This window comes from Oryctolagus cuniculus, chromosome 6 (assembly GCF_964237555.1).
Source record: "Oryctolagus cuniculus chromosome 6, mOryCun1.1, whole genome shotgun sequence".
NCBI classification, from domain to species: Eukaryota; Metazoa; Chordata; class Mammalia; order Lagomorpha; family Leporidae; genus Oryctolagus; species Oryctolagus cuniculus.
The window spans coordinates 51242025-51257616 of record NC_091437.1 but is presented as its reverse complement, the minus strand read 5'-3'; the positions used below and the strand labels follow the sequence as shown (position 1 = coordinate 51257616).

Below are 15592 nucleotides of genomic sequence, written 5' to 3'. Positions count from 1 at the left end.
GGAACTCAGAGAAGCAAGAAATTAAAAACAAGTCACTGAAGGTTCCTTGGTAGGGGTGGATCTTGGGAATATCTTTCAGGACATGTGTGACACAGATAAGTTAGATGAATGCCCTTTTTGACAACTTTCACAGGATAAGCTAGATTTTGGGTAAGGATTAGAGAACATCTAGGGTATGCTGAACATTTTTTCGGACTAACTTTGTATTGTTTATTTTTTTTTTCTGTTCATGGGTTATTGGTATATTCATATGACACTGATACGATGGATTTGAAAGTATAAATGACCACCATGTCTAGCTTCCTGATGCACATTTGGCTTTTAAAAGCTGTGTCCACCTCTGGGATTCTATTAAGCTTGTAGGATTAACATCATGGGTAAAACAGCAGGCTTAAAGAAAATGACAGAACACAACAAACACAGCAGTATAGGTGTCAGAGTATGTAGTAAAGAGAAAGGTGGATCTAGGAGGCTGGAAGAAGAAGCTGGAGAGATGTGGACTGGGTGCCTGTTAAGAAACATTTGGGGGAGGGACCCATATGATGTAACTGGGAGTGGGAAAAAGGCAAAAGGCTGATGTGCATTTTGAAGAAATGTGTCTATGTATTCTGCCTGTCATCTTTTCCAAAAATTACTTATTTGTTTACTTTATTAGGCTCGAAAGAAAGACACAGAGAGACTCACAGAAAGATCTTCTGTCTTCTGGTTCACCCCCCATATACTCTAAACAGCCATGGCTGGGCAAAACTGAAGCTAAGAACCCAGAACTCCATCCTGGTTTTCCATGTGAGTTGCAAGGAATCAGGACCTTGAGTCATCACACCCAGGGTGAGCATTACCAGAACAGTGGAATCAGCAATTGCGCCAGGGTTCAAATCCATTATGGGATGTAGTCATCCCACGCAGCATCCCAACCAATGCAGCACATGACGTCTCTCTGCCTGTAATCTTAACTACATCTGTGCCACCACCTAACTCTCCAATGATACCCTGAAGCAAGATTGCATATGTTCTTGCTCCATCATTTTTTATCACTTATCTATGGCTACGGGGTCTTAATTATCACTTAACAAGTCACTTAACTACTGTGTGTTTCCTTGTCCTCAACCACAAGTTGGAGATGACAAAACGTCTTTCACAGGGTATCTTGTCAGGTTGTTGGAATAGTTAAATCAGGTAACACGTGGCACAGTGAGTATAAGACAGTTTTGTGCTATTCCTCAATGCCTAGTACTACTGTTTCAGAAATGACAGCATCAAAGGGAACTGGGAGGAAAGACTGGTACAGTGGTTGTAAGCACTGTGGCTGGCTACAAACTGACTGAGTAACTCAAGTCAAAGTGGCGGCTCTGCTTCCTGACTGTACGAATGTAGGCAAGACTATCAACCTGCAGATAAGCATAACCCAAGACTGCCTTTTCAACCAAAGCTCAACAAGGGCCTGCATTGTGGCGCAACAGGATAAGCTGCTGCTTGAGACACTGGTATCCCGTATCCAAGTGCCAGTTGGCATAGTCCTGGAGTCCTGGCTGTTCTGCTTCTGATCCAGTTCTCAGCTAACGTGCCTGGAAGACAGTGGATGACAGTCCAAGAACTTGGAACCCAGGTACCCATGTAGAAGATCCAGATGAAGCTCCTGGTTCCTGGCTTTGGTTTCATTTGGCTTTGGCTGTTGCAATCACCAGTGAATCTCTCTCATTTTCTATCTCTCCCTCTCTCTTTCTGTCTCTGTGTCTTTCAAATAAAACAGTCTTGAAAAAAGAGAAAATAAAGGCTCAACAAATTCATATAATTTTTAGAAAGGCATGGTGAAGCGGGATCCTTGATCCATTTATCACAAACTTTATTTTGAAACATTATTACTTTCTATATCCCTGCAAAATAGTCATAAAACCTTTTCTTTCAACCCTTCAAACTTCCATATCTGTCTCTGTCAAATAAGAACTGCTACCTTATCAGGTTAAAGTAGGAATAAAAGCAAGTCTGCTTGTAAGTGCTTAGTCTGATACCTGGCACAGCAGTTACTGTTGCTTCTACTCTGTTCACTAAACAAGAAGTATGTTTGAAAAGATAATGTGTTTTCCTTAGGAATAGAAATGTGATGTGTTTTTTTTTTTTTCTTAGTGAAACTCTTAATTTTAAGAAGAAAATATAGGTAATGAAAAAAGTTAGTTTTTCTAAGCACTGGACTAGCCAGGTTTCATGGGAATGTACAACAGAAACCATAAACACAAAACTACGAACACAAGCTAGGGTGTGAATGTAATTTCCTCGGCCATTTCTAAGGAGCTTTCCGCAGCTCCTTTCCATTGCTATAGACTTCGATTGCCTAAATCACTATAAGGAAGCATTTGTCTTCCTATAGAATTTCCACTAGGTTTGTTCTCAAACTTCAAAGTCACTGAAACTCCATCAACAAACAAACATGGAGACTATGGACTAGTGCAGGCAAAGCCTGGAACTGAAATCAAGCTGGTGACCTAATGCCTATCGTCTTACTTATGTGCCATGCTGCTTTTTGTTTTCTTGCTGTGCATATAAGAAATACTCATTAGTTTATATTTCTCTTTATTATTAAACAAAAACCAACCATATCTGCCTAAAGAACAGAACACATAACCAAACAAGCATGGAATCTAATTGTGAATTTCATGCATTTAAATTGCAATGGATTCTTAAATTGTTGTAAAGTTCTCTAAGATGACTTATCTTACTTATTTTGAATCTTAGTCACATTTTATATTTCTGTTGTGGTGATAAAGAGGAACTACAATCTTGGGAGTTCCATCTTAAGCAAATATTATGAATGTTGGTTCAAAAACATGTCAAGTAGAATAATTGTCTGAAATTTATATTAACTCATTTATCAGTCTCTAAAGTTCAGACAAGTAACTCATTTTTTTTTTTTTTGACAGGCAGAGTTAGACAGTGAGAGAGAGAGACAGAGAGAAAGGTCTTCCTTTTTTCGTTGGTTCACCCGCTACGGCCAGCGCTGCGCCTATCCGAAGCCAAGAGCCAGGTGCTTCCTCCTGGTCTCCCATGCGGGTGTAGGGCCCAGGCACTTAGGCCATCCTCCACTGCCTTCCCAGGCCACAGCAGAGAGCGGGACTGGAAGAGGAGCAACTGGGACTAGAACCCGGGATATGGGCACTGCAGGCAGAGGATTAGCCTAGTGAGCCATGGTGCGTGCAGACAAGTAACTGATGAGAAAAGTTTTAACTAAATCCAAACAAAGTCACAAGTAGTTAATAGTTCCAACTTTAAAAATCCACAGCCAGCTCTTTATTAGAGCAGTTGAAAACAGAACAGCAACTTAGGTAGCCACTTTTGGAGAGAAAATAAAAAAAGGAAAATTTATTTATCTAAATGTGTAATATAATAAATTTTGATTTTAAAGACACACACATATACAAATACATACCCACAACGTGTTTCTATGAAGATATGTTTGTATTTTCTTCATTTGAGATTCACTTTATCAACTTACTAACAGCAGTTTATCAGAAAAAGGGAAAAGAATTTAGACAGATTTTGGAATACTTTAACTCTATGTTAGAATGTAATGAATTTTCTATCTTACCTTTAATTGAAACATATACATTAGTAGTAAAATTCATAAATCACACGTGCAGAAAAAAGAACATGAAGCCATAAATTTGACACATTTTACACTAAAGTGATACATCAGCTATTAAAATAAATGTATCTCCTACTGAGAAAATAGATCAAAATCAAATCTAATAGTTCTCTTACCAAATCAGACATCTACTATTGAATCATTACTTATTGAATACTGAAGAAGATACATCATCTATCAAATCAAATACCTTCTCCAGTAAATCAACCCCACCATCTGATTCAAAACTGTCTTCTACTAAATCAAAAACCACCCAATAAATCAAAGCAATACTGCATCAAAGAATTTCATTTAAAGTAAATATAGTGCATCACCAGACAGAATATATCACAGAGGAAGTATCATTTATTAAGAGAAAGATACAGCTTTTGCCATCTTATTCTTTCAAATGTGTTCCTTATACTAGAGTAAAAGCATATTCACTTAGGATCCTTTGTTACTACTTCATAAAACCTATTTTTCCAAAAAGATAGAAGTGTTTGACATTCTTAAATTAAGTTTGAACTCTTAAATAGGTCTACCTTGTTAACAGTTTCATTTCATCTCAATATTTAAATGAGACAAAATGTCACATTATTGTTTTGTTTTGTTTTATTATTTATGTATTTAATTGAGAGGGAGAGAGAGTTCCTACGCACTGGTTCACTCCACAAATGCTGGCAATGGTTGAGGTTGGACCCCTCTAAAGCCAGGAGCCAGGAGCACAACACAGAACTCTCACATGGGTTGTCAGAAGTCAGTCCCTTCAACCAGCACCACTATTGCTAAGGGTTTGCCTAAGGACTGAGCTGGAGTAAGGACCCAGCACGAAGTATGAGACTCAGGACTCTGTCCTGTGTGGAATGTGTATGTGCCAATCTGTATCTAATCACTAGGATAAATGCCTGCCCCTTATTTTGTTTTGTTTGTTTAATCAGGTGGTGAGAGAAGATTGAGAAGCAAGAAGTCAGAATTAATTTTTCTGTTTATCTTTTCTCTATTTTATAAACACATACAGACAGCTCCAGGTCTCTTCTTATCCTATATCACAGCCTTGGGCCACACGTCCATCAGACAGAATGCTGCATATCTGCAAATGAGATAGTTGAGGTCCATAGCAAACACATCTTCAAAATTCCAGTTTCCTGAAGAGTTTAAAGAAAAGCATTGTCTCTAAATTTACATTAGGAAATATGTATTATTGTTTAATGTTACATTTTTAGCTCAAAAGAAATTTAACCACAGATATCTTAAGAAGCATTCACTTCTTTTGAGTTCCACCTCATCCTGTCTTAAAGTTCGTGATGAGACGGATACAGTAAAAGCATGCCTTCTGGGCTATTTCATGTTGGGAGGGGGGAATATGTGGCATTATTGAAACTGGGAGCATTTCCTTTATGTAATTAATGATATGGGCAGAACAAGTGTATGTTTATAGCCATGGTTTTGCAAGATTTAATCATTTATTGTATATTCACTTCTTTCTTCGTTACTTTTTCATATTATTTACTTTTTAAAATGTAAAATTTTTTATTGATACTGATTGTGTATATTATAGAGTACAATGTGGCTTTTTTTTTACTTGTATACATTGTGTGCTGATTAAATTGGGACAATTAGAGGAAAGGGAAAAAATTTTGACTTCTCAGTGGAGGAGATATTGTACAAGAAAGTCTAGGAAAACTTTCATCCAAATCACCATTTAATTTAGAGTATTTTTATACCTCAACATGAAATACGATTTTTTAAACTGAGCAAATCAGCACATTTATTCACTAAGCAGTGAAGTAAGTAGAATTTAACTTTCTGAAGCAAAATTCACTACTGTTATCAAAGCACTAGGAATTAAATTCCATAAAACTGAGATTCATAACTGGCACAATTTGGACACAGTTAATTTACAGATTATTTATTTTCTCTTATGGTAGGCTGATCAATTACCTAAATTTTAAATTAAGATATTCAAATAGAATTTTGATAACAGATTCTTTGGAAAAACAATAATATTTGATAGTTCTAAATCCACGTTTCCTCCAGCACCAGTCAGAGTGAATAGCAGCTACTGTTTAGGGGTAGCGTCTGTATTCTCCATCTACCCAGAGTCATTTGAGGTCGAGTTGCACTAACTCTTGTCTCTGCCAATTTCACTTGTCTATTTCTTCAGTTTGACTCTTATAAACCTAAGCTTAAAATCCTAGCTATAAATTCATTCAATAAATTTCATGCAATTTCTTTATACTTAATCATTTTTGAGACTATAAAGCTAAGAATGCATCTAATAGCTAGTTCCTATGCTCAAGTTTCCTTACCTTGCTTCAAAAACCCACGAAAATTTTAGAGCATAGAGAAGTATATAATAATATGCTAAGTATACTGCATAAATACTTAAGACATTCAGTAAAGATAGATCACATATGAGTGGAATTTACAATTTATATTGTGTTTAATATGTGGAAAGAAGGAAGAAAATATTAATCAAATCTGCAGATTTAAACATGTTATAGTTTAAACAGTTTGGAGAAGTAAGTAAAAGTTAACCAACTAACAAAAGAATACCAAAAATATGATTGGGGTAACATATGAGGATTAATTACCAGAAAGTAAACTAAGATTAGATCAAATTTACATAATGATTCTAAATGATAAATCCTAATAAAAACACTATTATCTTATTGTTGCAGAAACCTTAGCTTATTCTTTGATCCATTCTCTATACTCAGCCAACACCCTTATTTCAATCATCTCAAACAACAATAATCTAAAAGCTTTGCTTTCTTACTAGAAATATAGCCACTCTACTGTTTGTCTTGAAATACCCTTGCCAGGTGAAAGCTTGAAAATAGACTATAAGTCATTTATGAGTTAGTCAATAAGACCAGTCCTCCCTTATTGCCAGCTATTTATAAAATGCAGCCCAAACATGTTTATTACTGATCAGCAGTTTCTCATTATTGCTCTGTCTCTGTCAATATGAACATTGATTAATTGTAATTGTAGTTTTGGCCGGTGAGGATTGATTAGAACATAAAGTAACAAGAATTGTAAAAGGATGTCAAAGGAAGGAACAGTTTCATAGAACAGATTGAGGATACCCTGATACACTCAAGATAGAGGGCATTTGCTGTGTCAACCAGCAACGTAGAAAGAGACAATCACACCATGCTAAGAAACGAAATGGATTGTTAAAAGAAAATGTTGAACTCCATAATTAACGTATTCCAGGTTTCCATTTTATATGGAATAAGTCAGAAATTTTAACACTTTGTAAAAGGCTTCTTATTCACTCTCATGTCAGATTTTCATTGTTGTTATATTATAAAATACTGATATTAATTTTATATCATTTTCCTACATAAAACAATATTTGAGGAATATAAGTACATTAAAGAAAACTTTGTATTTTTTTAAGAGACTTATTTATTTTGTAAGAGTTACAGGAAGAGAGGGAGACACAGAAAGAGAGGGGATCTTCCATCCTCTGGTTCACTCCCCAGATGGCCATAAGAGTTGGGACTTGGTCAGGCTGACGTTGGGAGCCAGGAGCTTGAACACTTGGGCTGTATTCTGTTGCTTTTCCTATGCCATTATCAGGGAGCTGGATTGGAAGAGGAGTAGTAAGGACATGAACTTGTGCCTATATAAAATGCTAGTGTAGCAGGTGATGGGTTTACCTGCTACACTACAATGCCAGCCCTAGAAACCTTTTGATTTTTTAGAAATAATTTTTCATAAACTACTCAAAAGGTAGAATTAGATTCTAAAATATTCTTAAGGAATAAGTTTCTATGACTTTCCTGTAAAATATGTGTCATATTTCAACATTCCTTTTCTGACATATTCACTCAATGAATATGAATATATACTAGTGCTATAGTTTGAATGAGTCCCTCCAAAAGCATGTGTGGGAACTATTCCAGTGTGGTAATGTTGGAAAATGAAACCTAATTAGCAACAGGTGAGGACTCAGCCCTCATGAATGGTTTCCTGGCATTACCTCATGTGTAGATTTGTTAGTATATGAGTGAATTCCTGATGGAAGGAAAAGTTCAGCCCCTTCTCTTTCTCACCTATGTGATGCTTTTCCCTAGTAATGAAGCAGTCCAATGGTCCTTCCTAGATGCTGGTGCCTTGAGCTTGAACTGCCCAGTTTTCCGAACCATGAACCAATAGAAATCTGTGCAATATATACAATTGTGTTTAGGTAATTCTGTTATAATAGCACAGAATTTATTAGGAAACAAGGTTCAAGACTCTACCCTAAATTTAGAGAGATGATGGAAACAAGAATATGCCTAGCACTCGAACTGTTACTATGCCACCAAAAATGAAAAAAAAAAAAAAACAAATACACATACAAATTTACAAGACAGAAAGCAGCACAGCCAAAAAAAAAAATCAATGATACCTTATGCTGTCAAACAGATAAATAAGCAGCTGTTCTAGTTGAAGCCAGGGTTGACTCCTGTCTGCCGAATTCTACCCCATCACTTCCATGCTCACCACTGTGGCTACTGAGGTACACCTTTTGAGTCTCTGGTGAATATGTGGTGAGTATATGCAATGAATAAAATAGGCTAGACAAACAAAGCAGGAGATTATAATAGATTGTAGATTGCACAGCATGTCAATACTTCTAATCATTACTCAGCAAAACTTAGATGGGTCTACTTGGAATGATTTAATTTTCCTTGGTTTTGATATAGGGGCTTTGGTAGAGCTCCACTTTAGAAAGACACATTCACATGTACTTCTTTTTTTTTTTTTTTTTTTTTTACAGGCAGAGTGGACAGTAAGAGAGAGAGACAGAGAGAAAGGTCTTCCTTTGCCGTTGGTTCACCCTCCAATGGCCACTGTGGCCAGTGTGCTGCGGCCAGTGCACCATGCCAATCCGAAGCCAGGAGTGTGCCGAAGCCCGGTGTGCCAGCGCCGCAGGTGGAGGATTAGCCTAGTGAGCCATGGCGCCAACCCACATGTACTTCTAAGGGAAGTAATCACAGAAAGTTCATAATGGACATTAATAATGCTCTCAGCATGGTTTAGGTATACAGCATGGTTTGGATATGAAAAAACCTATAACCAAATGCCTGTATGGTATTGGTTGACGCCGTTGCTACTAACAGAGGAAATGGAAATAGTGAAGCAGAATGAATTTGGTGAATCTGATGTAGATTAGAAGTTAACTAGCAAAGAGGAGCTAATGTCGGAGGTCTTTTCCTGGACCCTGCCTGTGCTACAGGTTCACTTGTACCACCCTAACTCCTCCACTTTTTGTGTAGTGGAAACCTGCAACTTCCAAGAAATAGCTCTAAGAAACAGTGCCAATCCAAAATAACTAATGTAGCTATGGACTGTAGGTCCCACGCAATGACATTTATCTAACTGTAATGTCATTATAATATAATTACCATGGCTGTCACTTCTACTCTCATCATGCATCTGATACCATGATGCTTATGAGAAAAATGGACAAGGAAAGGGATAGGACTCAAACTCTGATCCTTATGAATATTTCATTAAACCCCAACCCTGAAAACACCCCGCTGCTTTTCCAGATCATGGACCTTGCTGAGTGTAGCTATTCCTTGGACATGCCTGCACTCCTTCCTGAATGTGCACTTTCACTTACCATACAAATAAACCTTTCTTTGCTTACCTTGACCTATGTGTTATTCTCAAAGTTTTTTTTACATCAGAGATAAAAAAGTCAACCAGTACCCATGACATTTTCTGCATTGTTTTTGATGCTGAATACTTAGAGAAAGTGAGTATGTTGAAAGCTGTGAATGCCTAACTCATTCTCATAAAGAGGTGAGTAAAAGATATGTATTTGAAGATTCATTACAGAATGCAAAAAAAGGACAAAACAAAAAATCTTCATGGTGAAATGAATTTGAAGCCCAAAGGAATTAATTTATTTTTTAATATCTGAATTAATTTGTAAAATTCCCTGAGCAGTTGTTTAACTATAAAAAAAAAAAGCACTTCCAAGAAGAAGCATTAATTTATAGACATTCCTAGAAAAGTTCTGTCTAATCCTTTCTTTAAATTAACTCTCTGGCTTGCTATTTGAATATTTATCTCTGGAAACAAAGCTTTTTGCTCCCAACATATTGTCTGTGGCAACCTTTGTAGGCCACCTATGCATGCAGACCATAAATCAATTAAACACAATTCATCTAGTCAATTAGGAAACTCTAAAACACTACAACTCTCAAAACCTTCTTTGTTTTCCTTAATGAAGAAAGAAAAGACAAATGCCCACTCAAATCTGGTTTAAAAATTAAAAAAAAAATTGGCTAGACCTTAGGTCCAACAAAGAGATATCACTTCATTGACTCTGCAAGATTCTGAAATCATATCTGATAAGTGGGTATTTTTTGTACATCAATTAGTAAAAAATTGTTAACCTAGACAACTGTATGCTGTAACTAGGTAACAAATATTCTTTACTTGAGATGAGCTACTACTTATGTTGGTTCTTTCATTCAAAATTTCCTCTTGGGGCCAGCGCTGAGGTGTAGCAGGGAAAGCTGCCGCCTGCAATTTCGGCATGCCACATGGGTGCCGGTTCAAGTCTCAGCTGCTCTACTTCCAAACCAGCTCTCTTCTATGGCCTGGGAAGGCAGTGGAAGATGGCCCAAGTCCTTGGGATCCTGCACCCATGTGGGAAACCTGGAAGAAACTCCTGGCTCCTGGCTCTGGTTGTTGCAGCCATTTGGGGAGTGAACCAGTAGATGGAAGATCTCTTTCTTTTTCTCTCTGCCTCTGCCTTTCTCTAACTCTGCCTTTCAAATAAATTAATTAAAAATAATTTCCTCTTATAATCATTTCTGCAAATGTTAAAAGTGATCACAATATTGAGAAAATACTTTGAAAAATCTATTTCCTCATCCCCATCCCAAAATTCCACTTATTTTGAAGGTGAGATATAATTTAATTTGACTTAAAAACATACCCCACTTAACTTTAACCTCATTTCTAGTTCACCTTTTCTGATGTACATTCATATTCAGTTATTCTCATTTTCTGTTTGGTAACATGGAGACAGATATGGATCCCACAACAGTTACTTACAGGTAACTTTTGTGAAACAATGATCATATTAAAGGGTCAGAACAAGACAGCAAGCAAACACAATGAAGAGGTTAGTGGTACTGATTTAAAGGATTTTGGAGAGACATACCTTGTTTAGACACACTCTACTACTCAGACTACTTAACCTATTCTGGCCTAAACATCTCCTTCATAAAATAATTGTGAGAAATGTATGGAAGATGCTTAACATGGAGTTTAGTAAGGAGAAAGTGCCCAAGTAATTGATGTTTTTATTTCATTGCTAACTTTCAAGTTGTTTACAGTCACATTTTTCCTGGGGATGCTTTCATTTTTCAGTGGACAATTGCAACAAAGTTTTTCTTTGCTCCAAGTGTCCAAATAGTAAGTAGCTGAGTTCAAACTGAAATCCAGTTTCTCAAAAAATATGCATTATAATAAATCATTAAAATAATGGAAAAGAAAGGACACCTCTTCCCTGGCTTAACAACAAGCTTCCCTTCACTGCTTAGTGTGCTTTCACTCCTAATAGTCATGCCCCTGCCTGTTGTATGACAACTTGCTATCCTGCAACAGTTGTCTTTGTTAACAATCTGTTTCACTGTTTGTTCAGAGTTCCGGATGAAACTGGACCGAACTGGCTGAAGCCAAAATGTTGACTGGAGCCTGTACAGATCAATACAGACTGGAAAGTCACCTTCTGGTTCATTATAATGTAAAATGACACAATTCCAATTACATTCCAGCAGCCATCTTTGAACATGCAAGGCATGTGATGTAATGATTGATTAAGGCGCATCTCTCAGGACTTTCCACACCCTTTTTCTCTGCATGTATCACATCTATGACTTAGTTTTTATCCAGTTAGAACCTATTTACCCAGCATCATAAATTCCCAAATTGCTTCTGAAAGGGAGAAGAACTGGGTTTTACTGGTATTATTTTCTGTATAACCTTCATGTCTGTAATATACCTTCTCTCTTTCTCACAAAGTTTATCTGGTTTTTTTTTTTTTTTTTTTTTTTTGGACAGGCAGCAGAGTGGACAGTGGGAGAGAGAGAGACAGAGAGAAAGGTCTTCCTTTGCCAATGGTTCACCCTCCAATGGCCGCCGCGACCGGCGTGCTGAGGCCGGCGCACTGCACTGATCCGATGGCAGGAGCCAGGTACTTATCCTGGTCTCCCATGGGGTGCAGGGCCCAAGGACTTGGGCCATCCTCCACTGCACTCCTGGGCCACAGCAGAGAGCTGGCCTGGAAGAGGGGCAACCGGGACAGAATCCGGTGCCCCAACCGGGACTAGAACCCGCTGTGCCGGCGCCACAAGGAGGAGGATTAGCCTAGTGATCCGCAGCACCAGCCTATCTGGTGTTTTTCTAATAGCAGTTCTTAGTAGTGGGCTAGGTCTGTTGCTCCACAATATAATTTCTTTTAAAGGAAAAGTATTGGGGTGGGCATTTGGTGTATTGGTCTAAACATTGCTTGAAAGAGCCACATCCAAGTGCCAAGATTCGACCCTTAGCTCTGAAACCAGTTCCATCTTCTGGCTAATGATCATCTTGGAAGGCGCAAAGGACAGCAGCTCAAGCAAGTTGAGTAGTCCCTGGCACCCAGATTGAGTTCCTGGCTCCTGGCATCAGTCAGCCAGACCCCAGCTGCTCCAGGCATTTGGGAGGTGAACCAGCTGATGGGAAATTTGTCTCTCTGCCTTTTCCCTTTTCTTTCAAATAAATAATATGACAAATTAAAATTTAAAAGTAAACTAGGAAATTAAAACAGCCAACATTTCTATCTGCTTCTGTAAACATTATTTTGTAACTGTTGTAAACATTTTTTGTAACTGTCTTCTGAGTTCAGGAAACCTTTTCCTATATTTGGATGTTTTATATATTAAACAACACAAATGCTGAAAAATTTTTTGAAGATGGAGTGGAAAAAACTAGTATAAATCAGAAGGTTATATTTCCACTTTTTAGTTTCATAATGTAACTAACCATTTTAAATTTGTCTTTCAAATTGTTTCTTTATTCTTCTTTTTCATCACTATGCAGGAAATTTTTCACCATTTTAGAAGACATTAAACTAACAGGAGGTGAGTCCAACTGTCCCACTGTCTTATAATACAACCAAGACGGAAGAAGAAGTTCTTGGATTTCCTGGTCCTTTCTCCCCAACCCACCTTACCTCTCAGGAACAGTACATTGTAAGGTCAAGTTTTATTAGAATTTTTCATGTCCCTTTCTAAAAAGTTTTGATATGGTTGCTAGTTCTTGGAATTACTGAACTGTTGTCTGCATAGTTTCTGTTTGAAAAAGGGAGAAGATATTTCTGTGTGAGTTGGAGGACTTGAACAAAGTGAATATGATTTCATGGATAATGGCTTATTATTCAGCACAATAGTGACTTAATTGAAGAGCCACCTGTCTTGCTGAAGCACGTTGATCTTGGGTTTATCAATTTTTAGAATAAACAAGAACATGTAAATTGTTTTACATAGAAACTTGTACCATTCCCCTTTCTCCTGAGAAAACAGACTTTTTTGTTACTTGTAAAATGTCTGAGTATATTTTTTATTTCATCAAACCATAATTTTGAAGGAAAATGGTCATTATTCAAAACTAAATCCTTAATCAAAAACCTAGAATTCCACAAGAACAGAATTCGCAAATATATGTGAAGCCGAGGCCGGAACAATTTTGTTTGATTTACAAGGAGCCTCTTGTCTCTACATTTCAATGTATCCATGTGCCCCTGCCGTCATCTGTCAGACTGGGCAAATTTCCAGATAATCAAAATGTCACCGAGTTAGTGCTTTTAATTTTTATTTCATCTCCTACAAGTATGAACTCTGATTGTAATTATAGCTTCATCTGCTCTTGAATGATTTTGTTTTATCAGACAAAGACAGTACTCTAAATACCACACTGACAGTGAGTAAGGAAAACTGCTCGAGATTGGAAACAATAAGTATTCTATGTTTTGGAAAGCAGCAAACAACCTGAAAATACAGATTATACCATATGCGTCTTCAAGGCGTAATTAGCAGCTAAATATTTAAAACCTACAGCTTTCATTGTTTCATCTGCCCAAAATATTGACTGGAAGGGAAAAACAGAGCAAAAATAGCAACAGTGGAAAAACTAAATAAATATGTAGACAAAATCTAATTCCACAGGATTGATCAATTAAGTCGATCATTATTTAATAAGATAAGGGATTCTGGGGAATATTTATGCTCTGCCTCACTCAACCAGCCTTACTCAATACTACTTATGTAGATCAGGCCCTTCCCCTCTTTTCATCCTAAGTCAGATGGCTTAGGAAGACTATTTAGGATTGGCTGATACTTTTAATCTCCTTTAGCCAGTGTTTGGCCTTGAAAAAAAAAATCTATAAAACCCAGGTTTTATTCCTTACTATACAGACATAGTTATATTATTTAGAACAAGTCATTGAACAATGATATTTTAAATTCTAGTACAGACTGGCGCCATGGCTCACTAGGCTAATCCTCCACCTGCGGCACAGGCACACCGGGTTCTAGTCCCGGTTGGGGCGCCAGTTCTGTCTCGGTTGCTCTTCTTCCAGTCCAGCTCTCTGCTGTGGCCCGGGAGTGCAGTGGAGGATGGCCCAAGTGCTTGGGCCCTGCACCCACATGGGAGACCAGGAGGAAGCACCTGGCTCCTGGCTTCAGATTGGCGCAGTGCGCCAGCAGCAACACGCTGCTTGGTGGGTGAACCAACGGAAAAAGGAAGACCTTTCTCTCTGTCTCTCTCTCACTGTCTAACTCTGACTGTTCAAAAAATTAAAAAAATAAATAAAATTCTTCTAGTACAAATAAGTACTAATACCTGTCTTTCTATGATGTGGGTTATTTATATGTGGAAATGAAGTGACATGAATTTTGGTAAGTTTGTATTATGAAACTAAGTGGTATCACTTGTTACCTATTCTTTAAACAACAGCTTTTTTTTTTTTTACAGTCAGCTTTTTACCAGGTTTAGTAGAAGAACAAGCACAAGAAACAAATTCTGTAAGAAATTGTTAGAGATGTGGAAGAGCATTTTACCACATAATGGAATTTTGGTCTCACTGAACTTCTTAAAGTGTATCTACATCAAATGTTTTTCTTTAGATACAGAAACCTGGAGAAGCAAACAAGTCATTCTCCACGTCCCTCAGCTGATGTAAGGCATACTTTGGGCTAAAATTAAAGTTTCTAGAATCTGAGAAGAATGTCCTTTTTCTTTGCCAATATACTGCATCGCCTTACTTTATCCTTACATAAATCCCTAAAAATTAGAAGGCAAATATCTTTAGAGTGATAGATCATGCGTACCCCACACACATATGATTCTAAAATCTTAACATAGAAAATGCCCTTTGAATCTATCTAACTCAAAGAATATGTATGACATTTCCACTCTCATTGGCAAATGATGGTCCACTTTCTATGATAACCTCTTTTTTTTTTTTTTTTTTCTGACGGGCAGAGTGGACAGTGAGAGAGAGAGAGAGACAGAGAGAAAGGTCTTCCTTTGCCATTGCCGTTGGTTCACCCTCCAATGGCCGCCGCGGCTGGCGCACCGCGCTGATCCGAAGCCAGGAGTCAGGTGCTTCTCCTGATCTCCCATGCGGGTGCAGGGCCCAAGTACTTGGGCCATCCCCCACTGCACTCCCGGGCCACAGCAGAGAGCTGGCCTGGAAGAGGGGCAACCGGGACAGAATCCGGCGCCCCGACCGGGACTAGAACCCGGTGTGCCGGCGCTGCAAGGCGGAGGATTAGCCTAGTGAGCCGCGGCGCCAGCTGCTATGATAACCTCTTGAAAAAAAAAAAAAGAAAATGTTTTTATTGCTATTGTCATCAGTATGGAAAATACATTTAGGCTGATGATGCTTTCTGCGTATATGTGATTATAGTTTTT

The 15592-nt window shown here is 37.8% G+C and overlaps 1 long non-coding RNA gene across 1 annotated transcript in view; it reads left to right on the top strand.

Annotated features, from left to right (window-relative positions):
- LOC127490539 (uncharacterized) overlaps nucleotides 1–15072 on the top strand; it is a 79254-nt gene extending 64182 nt beyond the window's left edge. The window contains exons 2-3 of the long non-coding RNA XR_011389430.1: nucleotides 12719–12759; nucleotides 14651–15072. This is a non-coding gene — a long non-coding RNA (uncharacterized lncRNA). The remainder of the gene's footprint in view (nucleotides 1–12718; nucleotides 12760–14650) is intronic.
- The last annotated feature ends 520 nt before the right edge of the window (nucleotides 15073–15592 follow it).